The following is a 6372-nucleotide window of genomic DNA, read 5'->3' on the forward strand; positions in this document are numbered from 1 at the left end:
AGGGCTGGGAGGGCCTCTGAGGGTCTCCCAACTGCTCTAGTTGATTTGCGGAGGAGGAAGTAGTTATGTAACTGCTGCGCATGGGTCTTGCCTCACTTCCCAGGTAAACTGTAGAATCCTGGGGAGAAGAAAGTACCTGTTTGCTTCCACTGGAGCCCTTACTCAGCTGAGCAAATAGGCCCTGGCTGCTGCAGGCAGCCTCGACCTGCCTGGGACAACTATACCTGTTTAATACGCAAGGCTGATCCTAGGCTTCCTACACACCAGGCACTGTGCTGGGTGCAAATACATTTTTGCTCTCTCCTTGTTAGAGCAACAGCAATACTGGCTCCGTGACTCAGGGGCTCGCACAAGCCAGGGGCAGTGTGACAGGCCTCATTCACTCTGTGCAGATGCGCACCTACAGCAGACAGACTAAGACTAGGTCTTTTGCCCTCAGAGGATGTGGGTTCAAATCTTGGCTTTGCTTCTTCCTTATAACGTTGGGAAGTCACTTAGTCTATTCAAGCCTCAGTTTCTCCATCTGTGAGGTGGAGGTGATCGTAGTGTCTTGGGCTATCCCAAAGGTTAAATAATGCATGTGATGTTCTTCCATAGCATCTGGCAGACTTAGCAGGTGTTCAACCAACACTAGTCATTTTCTGTGTGAAAAAAAGAACCTGCCCAGCAGTCTGAAAGGCTACATCCCCACTGAAGATGAGGAAACAGGCACAGACAGGTTAATGACTTTCCTAGGGTCACAGAGTAATAGGTGGCTTGGCCAGGAGTCAAAGCCAGGACTGCTTGACACCCACCCCGTTCCCTTTACTCAGTGCTCTGCTGCTTCCTCAATGACCAGAGCTGCTGTCCTCCTTATGTGACAAATCCTGGGGAAGGGCCTGAAAGGTGATGTCCCCAGAGATCCCAGCCAGAGAATGGGTGACAATATGGCAGAGTGGTTAAAGGTTTGGAATCTGTAGACATTCTGCCAGCCCAACACTCCCTGGCTGTGTGACTTTGGGCCAGTGACTTAACCTCTCTAGGCCTCTGTTTCCTTATTGGTAAAATGAGGATGAGGAGGATGATGATAATGAGGATTAAATGCAGTAAGAAATGTAAAGTATTCAGCCTCAGACCTCGCTGTGAGTCCAGAGCTCAGAGCTGGAGCTTTGCAGGTGCAACTTGTTGTTTTTGTGGTTATTATTATCTCCCTGGGGTGGCCGTCCACTTGAATCTATCAGAGCCAGAGAGTGGCCCAGCAAGGCCTTCGAGGGCGTGAGCCCCCTAAGTCAGGTGGGAGTTTCCTCAGTAGGCGAGGTTGGATCCTGGCACCTGCACACCTGGCAGGAGGGAGCCAGGCTTCTGATGCCCATCTGGGGACATTGCTTAAAGGATTCAACTTCAAAATCTCAATCTTCAGATACCTCGGCCCTCCCCCAGCACTGACCACAAGCCATACGGTGCTGGGCCGCAGGCTCCGGGCACTCCTGCGACCTTCTTCTCCGGGGAGGAAGAGGCGATGGATTTCTGAGCTGAGACAGAACCAGAGTGGCTGGAGCAGACCAACGCCTCTATATTCAGAGCCTGAAGACATCAGGCAGCAAATGAGAAGCATTTTGAGGCTCTCTGCCTGATTTCTTTAAGGTTGGGGCCCAAAAACTTGCCTTCCCCACTTGAATTCTCCTCCCTTATTGCTGCAGACATAAAGACGATTTAGATAATCCAGCTTAGCCCAAAGAAGAAAATTAAAATCCTCCATAAACTTGTAGTCTGAGGATGATGTTTGCTAACATTTTGGTATGTATCCTTCCTGTCTTTTTCCTGTGGGCAGGTATACGTTTAGGCTGTAGAAAAAAAAAAAACCCACAGGAAAATAGAATCATTCTCTATATGAAGTGCTCAGAACAGTACCCAGCACATGGTAGGTACTTGATAAATGGAAACTGCCATTATTACTATTTCTATTTTATGGCCCAATTTTCTCTCTTAAATAGAATTTCAACTGTGAGAATTGGAACATTGTTGTTTTATTCACCTTGGGAATCTAGTGCTTAGCACATAGTAGGTGTTCAACAAAAAGTTTTGAACAAATAGAGGAATAGGCATTTCTTCCCCTCATTAGATTTTCATCTGTTCCATTTAGCAGCAACGCACTGATGCACTGCTGAAATTGTTTCTAGACTTGTGACTGGTGCTTATTTAAAAATGTCACTCCAACCTCCTAACTTTCCACCCCAGCCAAAGTCCTATCCCAGACCTCATTCCCACCTACAAGAGATGGGGAATGTGGGGTTCCCTGGAGCTTGGGGACCCAGCAGCCCTTTCAGAGAAGCCAGAAGCCAGCCTGTGGGCTGCCAGCGCCCTCCTTGGTGCACAGAAACCGCCAATCATTGACTTAAACCGTCTAGGTAGCGCACAGACGAGTAAAACCCCAACTCCTGCATTTTTGATGAAGTTGACATTATACAAACGCTCAGGGCTTACTTGGTCAGACCCAGCAGCGAGGGGCTGAATCAATAATGAAACACTGGGAGGAATAAAACATTAACAGGGAGTTCTGCAAGGCAAGCAGCTGGAGGGTCAAGTCAGGTGACCCAGTATGGCCCGTGGCCAGTGGTCCCTCTCCCCTGGGTGCCGGGCACACAGATTATCCTTGATTCCTACTAGTCTGGGAGGCAGTATGACTTCTGGGGAAACCGCAAGGCCAGAAGCCCAGAAACAGGGAAATACTACTCATTTTGTGGCCTCAGGCAGGTTATTTTTTGTCCGTCGGCCTCAGTTGGGAGCACAGATCCCTGACAAGGATACCTATGTCCCTCCCAGCTGTGACAGTCACTGCACTCAGCATGAACCTGGGGATGGGATGTTCAGATATATAGCAGATATATAGTCTGTTAAGAGCCACAGATGAGTAGGACTCGGGAAATTCATCACCTAGATCTGTACTAGCTCTTTTTTTCAAGCTTCTCTCTGCTCTGAGATTCTTGGCCTTGGGGGTGATTGAGCAAAGCTTTCTTCTGGTTTCTGCTCCATCCACAGAATATCTGAAGATAATGCTCTGTAGTGGAGGGGACCCTGAGCCCCAGATTTCACCTTTCACCCCAGGTCATGTCTTTGGCCCCTCCTGTAAGACCCCTAAATTTGGGACAGGAATCTGCCTCCTCCATGAAGAGGGGGATGCCGGGAAAGAGAGAAGAGAGGCACCACCTGGGAAGAAGTGAACTGTGGGTGCAGCCGCCAGGTAAGGGTCACTGCATTTACTCCATCATATCCTACCTTTGCCTGCTTATTTGCTTTCTAGAACTTGAATCCTCGAAGCCTGCTCTGTGGACCCGTGGCACTGGCAATGCCTCAGTGTTATTTATTAGAAATGCACACCTTGGCCCCCACACACCTCCTGCAGCAGAGTGTGCACTTCCGCGCTAGAGGTTCAAGGTGGAGATGCGGCGTCCTCCCACCGCCGCCAGCCCAGCCCCTGGCTGGTGGGGGAACATCGGGGTAGGGACACCTTTGCTCTCAGAGCAGATGCAACGGTTTCACTTCTCTGGAGGTGACAGTTGGGAGACGCCTTTTCTCTGAGGTGGTTTATCGATGATATTTTTGAAACCAGATTGAGTCAGACGACACTTTCGTCTGTGGGTTTAAAGGCATTTCAAAGGACTTCCTCCCTCGACTCTTTCTGTCGTGAGAGTAAAAACAAAAAATTCAACAAACATTCACTCAGTGCCTACTGGGGCCCCAAACCAGGGCCTGGGCCTTACGGTTTGGGGAGGGGATCCCATGCCTGAGTGTGAGTCAATCAGGAACCCTTGAGATGCAAAGTACAGCCAGGTTCCTCTAACTACAGGAAGGTCCTCCTTAGATACCTGGTTTACCTCTCTTACCTGAATTCACAGTGTATCTTCATCAGAGCAGAATTGCCTGGGAAATGTTTTTCAAAATGTATTTGCCTGGTATCCCATCAGTGTGTCTCACTCAGTAAGGCTGAATCAGAAAAATCTTGCACGATAATTCTGATTCTCAATCTTGGCCTGCCAAGACCTATTGCTTTGTGATGTAGTCCAATTATTTCTGGTCCTTCAGGACCTGAGACAGCTTGTCTGCAATGATCAAAGGATCGTTGGTCAGCAAAGGTCATTTGCTGGGGTGGAGACTGCTAGCTCTGCACTGAAATTCATTCCCTTCTTCCAGGGCACATAACTGGATGGCTTTGTGCCATCCTTTGGAGTTGAGAGGGGTCATGTGACTGAGTTCTTGTTAATAGGATGTGATGCACACCTCTTTGGGGCCAAGCCTGCAGAAAGTGGTTGGGTCTTCTCTACGGGCTCTACCCATGCCGGCCAGCTGGGACCTCACCCATGCAGATGACAAGCTCCCAAAGGATGGCAGAGCCACAAGATGGAAGGAACCTGGGTCTCTGAATCACCACCTGGAGCTGAAATACTTGCCAACTCTCAGCGTTCACTTTGGATGTGATTGAGAGACACAAATATGCTCTTTATGTTCTTGAAGTCACTGAATTTAGGGGTTTACTTATGTTATAGTGGTTTACCTTACCCTAATACTGCTCTCTCTGCCCCACTTATTTTACCCCAATAAATTTTTAAGCTCAATGTTCAGAATTCAAGATGTAGCCTATACCACTTAGATAGTGTTCTTATTTGAGAGTAGACAGGGCTTTTGCTTAGGACAACCTAAACTTCAGTGTATAATCAGAGTCCTGATTTTAATTTGGTTTCTTTTTTGAGTATTTCTATTTGTAGGATTTGATATTTCATAGCTTCTATTTTTCCTTACAGGTCTTCCAAAGAGTAAAGAGAAATTGTACTTTTTATTTTTAAATAGGAAAGTATTACTCTATCTTGCAATTAACACATAGGTCTACTGGACACATTTGTAAATCTAAGATAGATTTTGGGATTTTAGTGACCTTATTCTTCTTGCCTTTTAAAACATTTTGCTGTTCTCTCATCCTAGGAATTATTTCATCATCACTTGCCAATTATTCTTAACTATACTAAAAAGAGTAAAATAAAAAGAAAACGGAACAACAATTGAATTATTTAGAAGTATTATGTGACACAAATCATCACTGTTGTATCACCTACCATTTTCTTCTTGTGCTGCTGTGGTCAGCAGAATAATGGTCCCCCAAAGATGTCCACTTCCTAATCCCTGGAACTTGTGAATATGTTACAAGGCAAGAAAGATTGAAGATGTGATTAAGTTAAGGACCTTGCAATGGGAGATTATTCTGGATTTTCTGCGTGGCCCAATAGAATCACAAGGAGCCCCTAAAGGAGTCAGAGAAGATGTGACTCTGAAAGTGGAGAACCGGAGGCATACATCATGAGAGTGATACAGCATTGCTGGCTTTGAAGATGGAGGAATGGGGCTGTGAACTAGGGAATGCGGTTCATCCTGAAAAAGGCAAGGAAATGACTCTTCTCTTGAGCCTCCTAAAGGAACACAGCCCTGCTGACAGCTTGGTGTTAGCCCAGTGAGACCCACTTCAGAGTTTTGACGTCCAGAACTATAAGGTAATATGCTTGTGTTGTTTTAAGTCACCAAATTTGTGGTGACTTTTAACAGATGCAATAAGAAACTAATATAGTTGCCCCAAATACTGCATTGTCAGAAGATATGAAGAGAAATTTGGAGACACCATTTTATAGGCTGACTTTGCTTTCATTGCACAATTGAGAAATCAGAATTTTTTCCCTTTCATCCATAATGACAAGAAGAAAATTGACAGAGGAAGATGTTTCAAAATCATTGGATGATTCAGAAGATGAATGCTGAGAGACAGATAGCATCACTCTAGACCTGAGTGAATGAGGATGGTGAAACTGATCACGTAAGTGAAATGTCAGGTCATCAGTCTTCAGATGACAATGTCCTAGATGAATTTCCTAAAACTCAAGAATTGATGAGTAAACAATGTATTTCTAGGGAAAAAAAGAAAATGTGGTATTCTCATTTAGTCACAACAAGCAGGACAAGAACCTGGACAATCCTGTTTTACTAAAAGGATGTGTCACACGAATTCCATCCTTTGTGATACTTGTGCACCAACATCTACTTGATATAATTTATGAATGAATAAATGCTAAGGCAAGTATCAACAAAAGGTGACTGGAAGGAAATATGTGGAGTAGAATTTTAAAAAGTCATTGGATTCTTATTCTGATTGGAGATAATACACCTAACAATGCAATTTTTCGCAATTATGGAAAAAGATAATTGTCTTCTCTTCAGCAAAATTATGAACCATCAAAGTTCTCCAGAATCTCTTCAAGTATTGCATTTTGAATTTGCAAATACAAGAAGGGAAGTCAGAAATGATGAGAAGCTAGAATCCAGCAGAGATGTATTTTGAATCTGAAATCAGTA

This window comes from Camelus bactrianus, chromosome 13, assembly GCF_048773025.1.
Source record: "Camelus bactrianus isolate YW-2024 breed Bactrian camel chromosome 13, ASM4877302v1, whole genome shotgun sequence".
NCBI classification, from domain to species: domain Eukaryota; kingdom Metazoa; phylum Chordata; class Mammalia; order Artiodactyla; family Camelidae; genus Camelus; species Camelus bactrianus.